Below are 16,568 nucleotides of genomic sequence, written 5' to 3'. Positions count from 1 at the left end.
CACCTCACTAAATAATCCAGTAATTGCGAGATTTCAGGATGTATCGCAACAACCTCACAAGGACATTTTGAGTGAGTTTCTTTGTTTACATTCGGACTGAGAATAAAGTATTCAAGGGACTGGCACGGGTCTTGCACACTCAGGGCGGCCTGTGAGCGAAAGCCTCCTGCAGTCCGGGCTTTAGTAAATGGATCTGCAGAGTGAGTGGGCTTTGCTGAGCTTGGGGAGGGAGAAGGCCTTGTGATGATGAGGGGGAGAGACAGTGGACGGGAGGGGTTAGGCCAGGGGAGCAGGGTTTTGCAGGCGGCAAGGCCAAGCCACGCTGGGGAGCATGGTTATCAAGGTCAAGGGTGGTGCCGATGACACCAATAGACACACACGGATGTGGGGCCTTCCGGGCCACAAGATAAACCACTCCATCGAATCTCGGCAGAAGCGCTCCAGGGAGAAGCCACGGAGACCCGCAAGCTCATCTTCAGGGGCGCAAAGGGTGCCCCAGCCGGTGTGTTTGATGGGCAGCACTAGGGTTTGGGAAGGGCACGCCAGAGCCGGTGTCTAGAACGTCAGCCCTGGGTCCCTCATTAAACCACAGCCCAGGTGGCCATCGCAGGACGCAGGGGCTCCGCACAAGACCACTGTCCAAAGAGCCCCCTTTCGAAAAGCACCGGGAGACGGGCTACTGTAGCAACAACCAGACTCCACCCCCTCACCTTGGGAGACAGGTTTGCACTGTAAATACGCACATTCTCTGCGCTCCGGGTCCCCGTGTGGCTCCCCCTTTGGATAATCACCCAAGTGTCCGCGGGCTGGCCAAACACTGGGGCTGTTCTGCAGAGAGCCGGAAGGAGGGTTAGCAACGGGACAGCAAAGCTTGCCAGGCTGCCTGCGAACACATGGGTCAGGGGACCGCTTTGATGGCGGCTTCACGGCCAGATGAAACCCAGCCTCTGGGGGGGTGGGTGGGGAGCGTGTTTCAGAAATCAAGCGCGACCGGCAGGTGCAGAGGACCCGGCAGGCACAATAACGGGGTGAGCGGTGCAGAGGCAGCCGCGGACTCCTATCTCAAAGCCGGCGGCCACGTTCCCTGCCCTTGAATAAGTGATTCAGCCTCCCCCGGCCCCTTGATTTCCAAACCAGGTGGGCAAACATGAGGAACAGAGTCCTCTTCAACCTTGTGCTGAGACCAGCGAGTTCTCAGGAAGCCGTGATGAAGTCGGAAGGCTCGCTTCCATCTCAGCAGAGCACCCCCTCCTCCAGGAGACAGGCTGTAGAAAACCACACGATGGAGAAGCTGCTGCCAGTCTGCCCTTCCTGCCTCTGCCTGCATCTCTCCCCACCTCCCTCGAGCCTCTCTCTGCCCTCCGTCTGCTGCTTCCTGCATCCTGATCTCTGCTCGCTGTGAAGGCTGAGCTGGGATGAAGGCTGCTGGCTTTATCTGGCCTCCTGGGGTTTGAGGGGAGGGGAGTGGTCAGGGTCTAGAGGGACCTCGGTTGGGCTGAAGAGCTGCCTGTGAGCATTTACAGAGGAGGGCAGGCGAGCCCTGGAGGTCAGGTCCCAGGCCAGCAAAGCGGCAGCACGGCAGCCAGTGGCCGCAGACCAGATGCCTTGGTGCCCAGGGCGGGGGCGGGGGAGAGATCAGGGATTGTCCTGGCAGCCCCCCAGCCAGCAGCCACTTCATGGGCAGGGGCCACACTCCCACGGCCGAGGCTGCCCTTTCCGGAGCACTTGGCTGGGGGCTTCCCTGGTGGCTCAGTTGGTAAAGAATCTGCCTGCAATGCAGGAGGCCCTGGTTTGATTCGAGAAGGGATAGGCTACGCACTCCAGTATTCTTGGGCTTCCCTTGTGGCTCAGCTAGCAAAGGATCCGTCTGCAATGTGGGAGACCTGGGTTCGATCCCTGGGTTGGGAAGATCCCCTGCAGAAGGGAAAGGCTATCCGCTCCAGTATTCTGGCCTGGAGAATTCCATCGACTGTATAGTCCACGGGGTCACAAAGAGTCAGACATGACTGAGTGACTTTCACTTTCAGTTGGCAGCTGCCTAGAGCATGCCTGCCTCCCTTCAGAGTCCAGGGAGAAAGGCAGGTGCTAGTCCTGAGTGACCTGCAGACCTCCAGACCCTCAGCTCTCAGCAAAGGTGGCGCATTTGACAAGAGGGCTGCGGGTTAAGGAGGGCAGAACATGTGTCTGGGGCGAGGCTTGGCCTTCACCGTGTCCCAGAAGAACTCCATTCCACCCACGCTATCCACACCGGGGGTCTCCGGGCCTCCCTGGAGCTCAGCCAATGACCTGGGGGCCGCTGCCCTGTCCTGCTCCCGCTCTCCCGCACTGGGCACTGCCGGTCGGTGGGAGGGCCCCACCAGCCCCCTGGTCCCGCCTGCCGAGGTCTCCACCCTGCCTGGGGTGTGGGGACATCGGGTCCGAGAACACTCTGGATAAAGAGACGGACCAAACTCATGCCCAGGGTGGGAGGGGGCAGGACACACCTTCCACCCTTGAGCTGACCGTGTCAGAGGCTGGAGTCAGGACCAAGGCACGCAGAGAAACTGGGCTGGAAGGACACGGAGGGCGCTGGGCCGGCCCCGCTCTCAGCCTCTGCACTCTCTGCAGCCTGAGATGAGCCTCTGCGGGCGGCCAGCGGCATCTTCCCACCTGACCTGTGCAAGCGCCTCGGCAGACAGGCACGGCTGCTCCCACTTTACAGATGACAAGACTGAAGCCTGGGCATGCTCTGCTAACTTGCACCAAGGGGCAGAGGGAGGACCAGAACCAGGGTGGGCCGTTCCCATAGCTACCACCTTTGTCCTCTCCGGAGAGCTGTTGCCTAAGGCTCCGCAACAGAAAAGCCACTATGCTTGTTACCATGAGAATAAACTCCGTGAAGCGCCCTTCCCGACTCACAGATACTTTAGGAGACGGAGATGGTTGGGAGTGGGTGCTCCTTATGAGACAGTGCTGGCAGGGGCCTGGGGTTCACTCCTCACCCGGCAGGAGCCTCTCGGGCACCAGTGCCCGCCTCCAGGCTTCCTGCCCTCCAGTCTCCCCATCGGTGTCAAGCAGGCTGGCTCCCTGCGTCTCCTGCTCACCAAGAGATCTTGCCAAGGAAGGAACCCGCAGTCAGGGAGAAAACCTCCCACTCCCGGGTTACTACAAGTCTACGCGAGATCGGTATTTCTAATAAGCACCCCTAAGTGCCCCGGTTTCTTCTCTTTTCTCATACAAAGCGCTCAAAGGACCCCCAGCCCTTCCCCAGAGCAGACACACAGTCCCAGCCCCAGGCAGCCTGTACTCCTGAGAAAAGCTGACCAGCGTCTCCTCCCCTGAGGAGGCAGGCGGGTGTGACCACGTGTCTGGGGAAAGAAGAACTCAGTGCCTCGGGATGGACTTGCAGGAGACTGACCGGTCATCCCTCGGTGCGTGCTAAGCCCGAACAAGAAACTAAAAACGCTGGCCATCACGTTCTCCGGCCGCCAGTCTCCACCGTGCTCAGAGGGCATCGTGGTCCTCAAGCGTCAGAAAGAAGACCACGTGCCACACGGCAGGGGGTGGGCATGGGTGAGGGTGAGGCCCCTGCCCCAAGCTGCCCGCTGGGTGCGGCAGGAGGTGGGGGGGACAGGCCCAGACACACTGCCATCTGGCCATTCTGCGTCCTGCTGAGCCCTGAGGGCGGCTGTGCTGTCTCACGGCTGGCTGGTGCCACAGGCAGTACCCTCTGGCCACTGACCCCCCAACAGCCCCGCGGCAAAGCACGGGGGCTCAGAGTGTGGGTTCTGGAGCTGGGCTCCCGGGGACAGACTCTCTGTCACCGGGTACCTGCCGTGTGACCTCCGGGGGGTTCTGGGAAATGTCGAGTATCAGGATGCCGTGCGACAGCTAGGGGACCTGTGCTCAGGGCTGTCAGGATGTCGGGGGGCTGGCAAGGCAGGACAGTGTCGGGGGGGGCTGGCCTGCCCGCCCGGGTGCTGTCGGAAGTGGACAGCTCGGGGGCTGGCAAGGCAGGACGGTGTGGGGGGGGCTGGCCTGCCCGCCCGGGTGCTGTCGGAAGTGGGCAGGCATGCGAGAGCCGGCACACTCGGTCTTCACAACGCTGATGGGCCACATGGATCCACCCTGGAGGTTGTGCTTTGCAGGGAGGATGGTGAACGACCGCCTTCTCAGTCTCCCAAGGACTCGCTCGCCACCACCCCCAGCCTTTGGGGCTCAGCTCACCTCTGGCCTTGAAGGCTTCAGGGTGCCGAGTGTCAAGGGCCAAGGTCACCTTGCTTTGGGCCACAGGCTCTTCAGTTGCGAAGGTCTTTCACGAGCTGCGTGAGAGGCAGTGGTCTGGTTTGGGATGGTTCCCCTCAATGGTATTCGTAGACGGGTGGGCTTATTTCAGGACGTTTGATTCTATACCATTGATCTATATGTCTGTTCTTATGGCAGCATCATGATCTTGGATTATTATAATTTTGCAGTAAGTTTTGAAATTAGGATATACGGTTCTTCCAACTTTGTTATTCCTTTACAAAATTGTTTTGTCTGTCTGAAGGCCTCGTGAGTTTACATACAATGTATGGCATCAGCTTGTCCATTGCTGCAAAAAAAGGCATTTGTAACTCTGAAAGAGACTGTGTTGAATCTGTACATTATTTTGGGGAGTCCTGCTATCATAGAAATATTGTCTTTGAATTCATGAACATGGATGTCTTGTCAGTTATTTGTTCTTGTTCAGTCACTGTCATGTCCAACTCTGTGACCCCACAGCCTGCAGCACACCAGGCTTCCCACTGCAGCACACTATCTCCCAGAGTCTGCTCAAATTCACATCCCCTGAGTTGGTGGTGCTATCTAACAATCTCATCCTCTGTCGCCCCCTTCTCCTTTTGCCTTCAGTCTTTCCTAACATCAAGGTCTTTTCAAATGGGTCAGGTCTTCGCATCAGGTGGCCAAAGTATTGGAGCTTCAGCATCAGTACTTCCAATGAATATTCAGGACTGATCTCCTTTAGGATGGACTGGTTGGATCTCCTTGTAGTCCAAGGGACTCTCCAGAGTCTTCTCCATCACCATAGTTCAAAAGCATCAATTCTTCAGTGCTGGGCCTTCTTTATGGTCCAATTCTCACATCCATACATGAAACTGGAAAAGCCATAGCTTTGACTATATGGACTTTTGTTGGCAAAGTGATGTCACTGCTTTTTAATATACTATCTAGGTTTGTCATAGCTTACCTTCCAAGCAGCAAGCGTCTTTAATTTTACGGCTGTGGTCACCATCCACAATGATTTTTGAGCCCAAGAAAAAAAATCTGTTGTTGTTATTGTTTAGTCACTAAGTTGTGTCTGACTCTTTGTGACCCCATGGACTGTAGCCCGCTAGGCTCCTCTGTCCATGGGATTTCCCAGGCAAGAACACTGGAGTGAGAGGCCATTTCCTTCTCCAGGGGTCTTCCTGACCCAGGGATTGAACCTGAGACTTCTGCGTTGGCAGGCAGATTCTTTACCACTGAGCCACCAGGAAAGCCACAAAATCTGTCACTTTCCACTCTTACCCCTTCTATTTGCCAAAGTGATGAAACCAGATGCCATGATCTCAGCTTTTTGAATTTGAGTTTCAGACCAGCTTTTTCACTCTCCTCTTTCACGCTCATCAAGAGGCTCTTTAGTTCCTCTTCACTTTCTGCCATTAGAGTGGTATCATCTGCATGTTTGAGGTTGTTGATATTTCTCTCAGCAATCTTGATTCCAGCTTGTGCTTCTTCCAGTTGGGCATTTCCCATAATGTACTTGCATATAATTTAAATAAGCAGGGTGACAATATACAGCCTTGTTGTACCCCTTCCTAATGTTGAACCAGCCAGTTGTTAGTCTTCTTTAATTTCTCTCAAAGATGCTTTGTAGCTTTCAGTATACAGGTTAAATTTATTCTTCAGTATATTATTCTTTTTGATGCTTTTGTAAATGGAATGGTACCCTTAATTTTTATTTTGGATTGTCCATTTCTTGTGTATAGAGCCACAACTGAATTTCATGTATTGCTGAGGTCCTTTATTAGCGCTAATATTTCATTGTGAATTCCTTTAGATTTTCTATATACAAGATTATGTCATCTGCAAATAGAGACAGTTTTACTTCTTCCTTTCTAATCTGAATGCCTTCGGTTTCTTTTCCTTGCCTCATTCCCTGGCTTGAACTTACAGTACAAAGTCGAAGAGGAGTGGAGTTAGCGGACTTGTCTTGTTCCTGATTTAAGGGTGGAAGCTTCCAGTACTTTACCATGAAGTTTGATGTTAGCTGTGCGTTTTTCATACATGTCCTTTATTAGGTTGGGGAAGTTTCTTTTTATTTCCACTTTGCTGAGTGTTTGTATCATGAAGGGGTACTGAATTCTGTCAAATGCATTTTCTGCATCTCTTGAGATGACTAGTATTTGCCCTTTAGTCTATCAATGTGGTGTATTATTACATTGCCTCACTTTTGACTGAACCAACCTTGAATTCCTGGGGAAAATGACATTTGATCATAGTATATAATCCTTTTGTACTGGGGCAGACATAGAGATATAGCATCTTTGGGATGGCATACTGGATATGTCAGGCCCAGTTAGAGTCTGGTAAAGAAAGAGGACTGATAACCTGGGTCTTCAGAAATGAGAAATAAAGTCCAGGGACTTGGGCTAAGACTGGGAGAGAGACTCCACACAGGCTGCGGGCATTTGTTTACACTGCCTCGTGTAGAGCAGGGCTTCTCATATTTTAATGTGCCTAAGAATCACCTAGAGAGCTAAAATTCATCACTGGGCCCCACCACAGGGACAATGGGGCCCAAGAATGTGCACTGATGATGCTGCAATAAACCACTCTACAGATACAAAGCAAAATAAACACGGACCACATCCTTTACACCAGCACCTGAGGGGGCAAGGGTCACCTGCCTCTCTCACCATCAGCACGCAGGACCCAGGCACAAAGCCGACCAGGTTTTCCAGACAAAAAGAGCCCAGGAAACTTCCTAAATAAGATCCCCTTTCAGCATTAAATCTGCACGATTAAGTGGGTGGATTAATGACTAGTTTCATCTTACAAATGAGAAAATGCCCTGGTTTTTTAAAAATCACTATCATAGAAGATGCTGCCTGTGGAACCAGAACTATTCTCTGGTCCAGCTCCACATTTCATCATGCAGATAATAAAAAATATCAGTGTGAGGCTTTTGGGAAAACAAGCTGAATGTTTTCAACAGACACTGTTGGGTCAGGGATTCAGGCAGGAGAAGGATGTGATTATGGGAAAATCTGGGGCTTGAACCCTTTGACTACACTGGCTCATTCATCAGTTTAGGTATCAGCACTCTTTTTAAAAAAATTTTTAAATTCAGCACTGTTTTCCACAGAAGCTCTAAGGATTAGCACTGACATCGGAAAATTAAGACTTCAGAATCATGACTGAGTAACTTAAAAAATCAGGTCTGCTATATGAATGCAAACTAAAATGAATGATGCTTTATTATCCTCAAGTTACCATGAATGGGGCTACGAGATTTTATACATGGAAAGATATTACAGTTACATTATTATACATAATAAATTTACAGTAATAATATCTAAATGCAGACACAGGCTGGTAGGAGTATGAACTGGGGCCAAGGGGAGGAGAGAGAATGGATACGTGTAAATGCAGTGGTACCTCTAGATGCCACAACTGGCCATCGGATGTGGCCACGTGATGCTGAACAGGAAAAGGACAAGAGCAGCTGGAGGACCAGAGATGGGTGTCAGAAGTTAGGTCCTGAGTTCAAATGACCTGTCCCTTAGTCCTGGGAGACCCTAGGTAAATGGCTCCAGGACCCTGACCTCACAATCGCTCCACCTGGGAAATGGGGCGGGGGGTGTCATCCAATGTTGCAGGATGGCTCTGTGCTCAGAAAAAGTGCCGCATACCCTGTGAGCTGGGCTTCCCAGGAGGCACTAGTGGTAAAGAACCCGCCTGCAAATGCAGGAAACACAAGAGACACAGGTTCGACCCCTGGGTTGGGAAGATCCCCTGCAGGAGGGCAAGGCAACCCACTCCAGTATTCTTGCCTGGAGAATCCTATGGACAGAGAAGCCTGGTGGACTATGGTCCACGGGATCACAAAGAGTCGGACGGGACCAAAGCGACTTAGCAACGCACACTGTGAGCTCTGGGCCCAGGTTCATTTGCTTCGGCCTCTTCCTCATTATGAGGAAGAGGAAAGCAGAACCTCCCTCAGAAGAAACAAAGTTTCTGGTGTAAAATGATCCAAACGTCACTGAGAGGAAGGACCCTCTGGAAAGTTCTCCGCTGTGGAGGAATCAAAACACAGGCAGTTGTTTTAGACTATTTCTAGGCACCTGCTTAGAACGTCTCTTATGACACATAACTCAAGCCTAAGGGTTCACCTCCACATCACATTGCTCCGTCTATGATCCCAAGTGGATGTGGGCTCAGAAGTGGTCAGGGCGCCTACAAGAAACAGATGCTGGCCGATGACTGCATTTTCAGCTTTACATGATAGTAAAAATCCTTACACATAAAAAAATTCCTGACTGTCTCCATGGCTACATTTCAGAAAGTAAATGAGAGAGATTTTCAACCCAAGACGGCTCCCTGGTAGCAAAGCTGGCTCCCCCACACTTGGTTTCCTGCAGGATCAAATAAAAGACAGGTTCCTGTGCGGCAGGCAGACGTGATGAACCAACAGCACTATTTCGTCCACCTGTTTCAAAGGCAGATGACAGTAGAGTTATGCTGCAAAACGTGGATCCCACTTTACTTAACCTAATGGAGAACCTTGTTAGATCCGCCTTTCTTATAATTAGGGCCGGTCTATCCCGAGAGCTTAATCAGAGAGTGCTGCCAATGCGTGGATTCCCTCCACACTCCCTGCCTGCAGTTTACTGGAGGAATGGCTCTGTTGTCAACTGTAATCTTCAGGTATTATTTTTGAGGCAGTGTTAATGCACTTCTCATTTGTACATTTCCCTAAATGGTTTAATACTTATAGTGGAATATTTCTGATCTGGGTGCAGAGCTCAGGGAAACCCTAGCTTATTTAGCAACGTGCTAATGAGGACCATCCAGTCAAGGAGAGTCTCTGAGTTACAGCTCTGGGGTCTGATTCCAAGCTGCCCTGCTCCAAGAAGTCACTAAAATATCTGAAGTCAAAGACTAGGTCCCCCGAGCAGCTGCTGGGTTTGCCGAGCCACAGACGTGTAAACTTCACAGGCAGTAAATGTCACTCCTGCGCAGGGGATGGCGTGCCTGTAAACCCAAGGCTCCTTGAAGCCAGCCAGTTGTCCCCACGTGCTCAGGACGCTGTCCCCGCCTGGACCTGAGGCTGGGAGGGCAGGCCCCCCCGCTCCGGAGGCTGGGGCCAGGGCATGCCCGCTGACAGGAGCGCCGTGATGACAGAAATGCACCCGGAGTTGCAATTAGTGGCACTGTCATTTTCGGGGGCTCCTGCCAATTAATTAAGCCTGTCAAACAGAAAAACCATGGCGCTCACATGATAATTTATATTGGAAGAGACCAGCCTGCCGGAGCACAGCGGCTCCCTCTGCAAACAGAATTCTTCCCTCCGAGTGCGGAAACGCATAAGAGAAAATAAATAAAATAAAACAACAACACGAAAGGGCGGATGGGGTGGGGTGGGGTGGGGGCTTGGTCCTGCATGGGGAAGAAGAAAGTGAGGCTGTCCTTGGGATAATTGTTAACTCTGATCGCCAGAGTCGAAGACGGGCTGATTAAAACTCCCGAGGAGCCCCCAGCTCTCTGAACCCTCTGCGTCCGTCTGGGATGACAGAATCAGAGGAGTTTATTCATACCATTAAGCCCCAGAGAACTTAATTGAAAGAAGAGCACAGCCCGGACCTTGACAAGCGGGAGGTCACAGTAATTGCTGCCGGACATATTTAACATTAAGATAATCAGGCCATTAATTACCCTTTGGATCATTAAATCAGCCAGTTGCAAAATGAAATTTCTGCCTCTATTACTCACTTGAGAGACCACAGGGGTGGCCTTTAATTTATCAGTGAGCTTGAGATACAAAGGCTGGGCTGGGGGGAGGGCAGGCGGGGAGGGGGGAGGGGGTAGCCCCCCCTGCACCCCCGACTCCCCCCGCACGCGGTGGCTCGGGCGGCAGAGGCAAGGCATCAATCCGCCATGCTCGGTGATCGTGGCAAATTAACTAGGTAAGATAACCTCCGCTTCCAAAGGCAGAGGCTGGGGGTATGTAAATAGATGAGGGCAGACAGGGAGATCAGAGTCTGCACACCACTTAGCAGGATAATAAAGGAAATCATCCTTGATTATCAGTGCTAATTTGGACACTGCCGGTAGCTTGTTATGCGTGTTCTGAGTAGCATTTAATTAATTCAATTGCTTGTTAATGAGGGAAGTGACATGTGGGGAGCAGATGTCACCCAACTGCAGATGGGTTCTGGTCATCACAGCAAAGTCCTTTTTTTATCCCCCCCCCATGTTTCTCTCCCTGCCCATTTTTCTTTTTTTTTTTTTTTTAAGGAAAGAAAATAGGAAAAGGTGTCAAGCATAGAGGAACACTCAAAAGAGACAAAACACCGACCTCAGCGGGGCCAAGAACTGTTGAAAAATAATAAGATGAGACAATCCTTGGGCCGCGTGGGTCCACATGTTCCCCGAGGCCGCATTTGGATCAGTGCATCTTTATGCCAGAAATTTGAGCCCGAGATTACGATATTGTGATCTTAACGATCAAACCTAACGAGACAGAGACGTGGCCAAGTGGGGCTGCTTTTAATATCTCGGAGGGAGCGGTGGGGATCCAATTATTTTCAGTTTGGATACATTTCCCCTTTATCAATATCTCCATGTGCATAAATAAGATGAAAGTGGCGTTCAGAAATCAAAAGGACATGGAACTCGGATCACTGGGTGGACCCGCTCGGCCTGCGAGTGTGCAGTCTCTCCCACGCAGATTCCTGACATCCGGCCCCACGTCCTCCTCCCGGACTGACAGCCGTTTAGAGGTTAAAGACAAGAGGGGTGCCTCGGGGCCCAGGTGAACTGACAAATGACGGAACCCAGAGAAAGGATGCTCAGAGACGGAAGGGAATGCACACCCATCGGCAAGCTGGGTTCCCTTCCGAGTGGGATCAAAGAGATGGCGGATGATTTCAGTTGGGCTCAGAGCTTTTCCCAAGGGCTCTTTCATGGAATTGAAAACGCAAGCTCTCCACTTCCAGGTTCCTTTGATTTCCTAGACCAAACCGGCAGGCCCCCAAAGCACCTTGTAAACAGGCTACCTGCCGTGAAATGCAAACAGCAACTGGTCCCTGCACACCCTCCCGGGCTTTGGCCAAAGCCCGCCACCTGCAGACACAAAGATGGGAGATGAAGAGAGAGAGCCGCTGAGCCCAGCAGAGCTCAGCTGCTGCCAAGAGGAATGCGGCTCCGGAGGGCTCTGATCGGCCATGGTAGGACATTCTTTTCCCTGCAAGTCAATCGAAAAAGCTTCTAAAGTGCAAGGGGGATGGGATCGAGAAGAAGGACCTGCCTTCAGTGATGCAGACCGGCCCCAGAGAACACCAGCGCGTGGCTGAGCGTGAGAGGATGCACACCGAGGCTTGTTGAGACAGTTTCATTGTGTGCTGGTAATTTTGCTCACAAACACACGATGGGCTCTGAGGCTGCAAGACCCCCTGACATGTGTATTCCAAGCTAGGCAGTTTTCTGTCTCACTCATCCACTCCAGAAAGATGCACGTGACTGTTTTAACATCTTTACCTCCGAATCGTGTCCTGACACGGGTACTGGAGCCTTGCCTGGTTGCTCCAGGCCCCGCGGGTGTCCACAAGACAACGTACCGTCAGGGGCAACCACACACTCAGGCGCTGACCGGCCTGCACACAGCAGACAGCCCCTCCATTAGCCCCTAACGCTAGTTCTCTCTGTTCCCACCTCGCCTTTCCTCTGCAGCCCCATTTACAATCAATATTTTAAGTGTGTGCTTAAATGGTATCAATAGCAATTAGAGGGGAATTCTGATTCCACCCCAGATGTAGTTAATTGTTACCACATCGATCTCTAACCAGCTCCTTTCTCCAAATTAAACCTCCATCACAGTGGGATGAAGGGCACCCTCTCCCCTCCCACGACAATAAATTTAATATCGAATGCACCGGGAAAAAAAAAATGGCAGTTGTTGCAGAATCCATCCAAAAAAAGATTTTTTTTTTTCTTCCTGGGAGTAATTAAAAGATGCTTTTCTTGACTAATGATCCCCCGGTTTAGGAATGGGAAGTCAATACGACTTTGCCGCCGTCAGCTTCGATTGATCTCAGTGCTGTTCAAGTTTGAACGGCAGTTCTCGGGGCAGCTGAGAATCGCTGGAACCAATTATGAGCAGCCCGAAGCTGGCCTAATCAGGGTGCAGGGGACAGACGGCTGGTCAGAGGACCCCGCTTCCCTGCGTCCTGTGTCACCTGCAGGCCTGGGCGACACCGTGAGAGGTGGCTTCAGGTGTTTTTCTTGGAGAAGGGTCTGCCGTGTTCTACTTCCCCACGGTCCTGAGTGTGTGTGTGTGTGTGTGTGTGTAAGGATCTGCTGTGTTCTACTTCCCCATGGTTCTGAGCCTGTGTGTATGTGAAGGATCTGCCGTGTTCTATTCCCCCATGGTCCTGAGTGTGTGTGTGTGTGTGTGTGTGTGTATAAGGATCTGCCTGTTCTATTTCCCCATGGCCTGAGTGTGTGTGTGTGTGTGTGTGTGTAAGGATCTGCCGTGTTCTATTCCCCATGTCCTGAGTGTGTGTGTGATAAGGATCTCGTGTTCTATTTCCCCCCATGGTCCTGAGTGTGTGTGTTGTGTGTGTGTGTGTATAAGGATCATGCCTGGTGTTCTATTTCCCCCAGGTCCTGAGTGTTGTGTGTGTGTGTGTTGGTAGGATCTGCCGTGTTTATTCCCCATGGTCCTGAGTGTGTGTTGTGTGTGTGTTAAGGGATTGCCGTGTTCAATTTCCCCATGGTCTGAGTGTGTGTGTGTGTGTGTGTGTGTATAAGGATCTGCCGTGTTCCATTTCCCGTCATGGTCCCTGAGTGTGTGTTGTGTGGTGTGTGTGTGTGTGTATAAGGATCTGCCGTGTTCTATTTCTCCATGGTCCTGAGAGTGTGTGTGTGTGTGTGTGTGTGAAGGATCTGCCGTGTTCTATTTCCCCATGGTCCTGAGTGTGTGTGTGTGTGTGTGTATAAGGATCTGCCGTGTTCTATTTCCCCATGGTCCTGAGTGTGTGTGTGTGTGTGTGTGTGTATAAGGATCTGCTGTGTTCTATTTCCCCATGGTCCTGAGTGTGTGTGTGTGTGTGTATAAGGATCTGCCATGTTCTATTTCCCCATGGTCCTGAGTGTGTGTGCGTGTGTAAGGATCTGCTATGTTCTACTTCCCCATGGTCCTGAACCTGTGTGTGTGTGTGTAAGGATCTGCTGTGTTCTACTTCCCCATGGTTCTGAGCCTGTGTGTGTGTGAAGGATCTGCCGTGTTCTATTTCCCCATGGTCCTGAGTGTGTGTGTGTGTGTGTGTGTATAAGGATCTGCCGTGTTCTATTTCCCCATGGTCCTGAGTGTGTGTGTGTGTGTGTGTATAAGGATCTGCCGTGTTCTATTTCCCCATGGTCCTGAGTGTGTGTGTGTGTGTGTGTGTGTATAAGGATCTGCTGTGTTCTATTTCCCCATGGTCCTGAGTGTGTGTGTGTGTGTGTATAAGGATCTGCCATGTTCTATTTCCCCATGGTCCTGAGTGTGTGTGCGTGTGTAAGGATCTGCTATGTTCTACTTCCCCATGGTCCTGAACCTGTGTGTGTGTGTGTAAGGATCTGCTGTGTTCTACTTCCCCATGGTTCTGAGCCTGTGTGTGTGTGAAGGATCTGCCGTGTTCTATTTCCCCATGGTCCTGAGTGTGTGTGGTGTGTGTGTGTATAAGGATCTGCCGTGTTCTATTTCCCCATGGTCCTGAGTGTGTGTGTGTGTGTGTGTATAAGGATCTGCCGTGTTCTATTTCCCCATGGTCCTGAGTGTGTGTGTGTGTGTGTGTGTATAAGGATCTGCCGTGTTCTATTTCCCCATGGTCCTGAGTGTGTGTGTGTGTGTGTGTGTGTAAGGATCTGCCGTGTTCTACTTCCCCATGGTCCTGAGTGTGTGCGCGTGTGTAAGGATCTGCTATGTTCTACTTCCCCATGGTCCTGAACCTGTGTTTGTGTGTGTAAGGATCTGCCGTGTTCTATTTCCCCATGGTCCTGAGTGTGTGTGTGTGTGTGTGTGTGTATAAGGATCTGCTGTGTTCTATTTCCCCATGGTCCTGAGTGTGTGTGTGTGTGTGTGTGTAAGGATCTGCCGTGTTCTACTTCCCCATGGTCCTGAGTGTGTGTGCGTGTGTGTGTAAGGATCTGCTATGTTCTACTTCCCCATGGTCCTGAACCTGTGTGTGTGTGTGTAAGGATCTGCTGTGTTCTATTTCCCCATGGTCCTGAACCTGTGTGTGTCTGTGTATGTGTGTGTGAAGGATCTGCCGGGTTCTACTTCCCCATTGACCTGAGTGTGTGTGTGTGTGTGTGTATGTGAAGGATCTGCTGTGTTCTACTCGCCTATGCTCCTGAGCGTGTGTGTGTGTGTGTGTGTGTGTGTGTGCGTGCGTGCGTGCGTGCATGCGTGCGTGCTGGGGGAGGAACAGCACATTTCTAATTATATGCCACTGTCAGAATGAATCTTCTGAACAAGACAGAATGGACGGAGCTTCTCGGGAAAACAGCTGGGCCCCTTTTCAAAGAATTAGACTGGATATATTGCACTTGGCTTTTCCTCAGATGGAGATAAAAATTTATTAAAATATTTCTTTTTAGTATTACCTTAGGGCCACATTAGCGAGCCCTCCAGCTGTTTGCGCTAGCAAGCACCGCTTTTGCGGAGACAGCGAGGTGGGGCGGGTGGGGGGCGTATCTCTCCTGGTCTTGGGGAGGCAGGGACCAGGCCAGGCATTGCTTCTCACATCGTAGGTGAAATTCCACACGGACATTCCAGGCCAAACTTTTTCATTTTCCTTTCTGTTTGAGCAGAATGCAGGAGGTAGCGGAGGAGGTGGGGGTCTGGGTTTTCATGATGCGATTATGTTGAGTGGTTTCTGAGTGTATCTGAGGCTCTCCCTCCGTCCCACCAGGACCACCACCTTCAGACGGGCCTCCTTGCCTGTCTCCGCCTCTTCCTACGATGCTGCTGGCTGCCTCTGGTCCTCCGGGGAACAGGTGGGACATCCACGAACACATGAACAGCCCCAACGGCCCGCCCTCTGCCCACCCCCAGTGAGAGTGAAAGCTGCTCAGTTGTGTCCGACTCTTTGCGACCCCATGGACTATACAGCCCATGGAATTCTCCAGGCCAGAATACTGGAGTGGGTGGCCTTTCCCTTCTCCAGGGGAATCTTCCCAACCCAGGGATCGAACCCAGGTCTACTGCCTTGCGGGTGGGTTCTTTACCAGCTGAGCCACCAGAGAAGCCCGCCCACCCCCAGAGTTGCTGTCAAAGCACTGCCCCTGGCTCACGAGGTCTTTGCTCTGTGGCCTTGCCCTTCCCCATCCCTCACTATATCCATGGCTCCACCTCCCCAGGGACCCCCAGGCTTCCTTTGGCATTCCTGTCTTTGCCTAAGCCTCCACCACATGCTCCCCACACCACCAGGCCTGGAGAATCACCCCATGATTCCAAGCCCAGCTCAGAAGACATTTCTCCTGAACTTCCCTGAGACCATAGACCACTCCCGTCTATGAATGCCGCTGGGTCCTGGCATCCTTGGCCGGCTCTGAGCACATACACCGATCACTGCAGACCTAAGGTCATCACCTGGCGACCACTTCTGTTCTATGAGAAAGCACTCGATGAGTATTTGCTGAGTTTAATTAAAACTACAACTCCAATTACCAAAGGCACAGTCAATTCTCAAACATGCTTTATCTTCTTAAGAGTTGAACAGAATTTAGAAACTCCAAAGTTACGCTGGGCAAGAACACATAACCATACCATCCTCACCATAGGAAGTTCATGACAATGACTCCACTTGTGAGAAGGGAAGACTCAAATGTCCGTAAGCTGTAAAGATACAATACGTATAATCTTGCACAGAAGGGGAAGTCATACACTCAGGAACTTAACTAAAACACTCAAGACAGAATAATACAATACTCTCACATACAGTCTTCACTTATGAAGACGAAACTATTAAGAAATATTTCCCACTTAAAAACTTAACCTACATCTTTGTTTCTAATCATTCCAAACAGTTTCTAGTTATGACAGATGGGAAGACAAACTCTTCTAATTCATGGTATTAAAAATAGTGCATATGCTCATTTTACACAGAAACAGTAAGATGTATAAAGTTAATCTTTTCCCAATTTACTTCAACGTTTTCTGCATTCATACATTAAGCTCAATCCAATTTTCAATCATTTTTCTTTATTCAGATCTAATTACCCTCTAGGGAAACTACATGTATGAAAAAATACATATTAAAACATGAACTAATCTTTGAAGAATGCCCCTAGTGGAT

At 50.9% G+C, this 16,568-nt stretch overlaps 1 protein-coding gene across 4 annotated transcripts in view; it reads right to left on the bottom strand.

Moving 5' to 3' along the window:
• AGAP1 (ArfGAP with GTPase domain, ankyrin repeat and PH domain 1) overlaps window positions 1-16,568 on the bottom strand; it is a 574,797-nt gene that overhangs the window by 50,944 nt on the left and 507,285 nt on the right. The gene's annotated exons all lie outside the window — the stretch shown is intronic.

This window comes from Cervus canadensis, chromosome 2 (assembly GCF_019320065.1).
Source record: "Cervus canadensis isolate Bull #8, Minnesota chromosome 2, ASM1932006v1, whole genome shotgun sequence".
Lineage (NCBI taxonomy): Eukaryota > Metazoa > Chordata > Mammalia > Artiodactyla > Cervidae > Cervus > Cervus canadensis.
The sequence above is the reverse complement of the archived record's forward strand: the minus strand, read 5'-3'. Positions and strand labels throughout refer to the sequence as shown.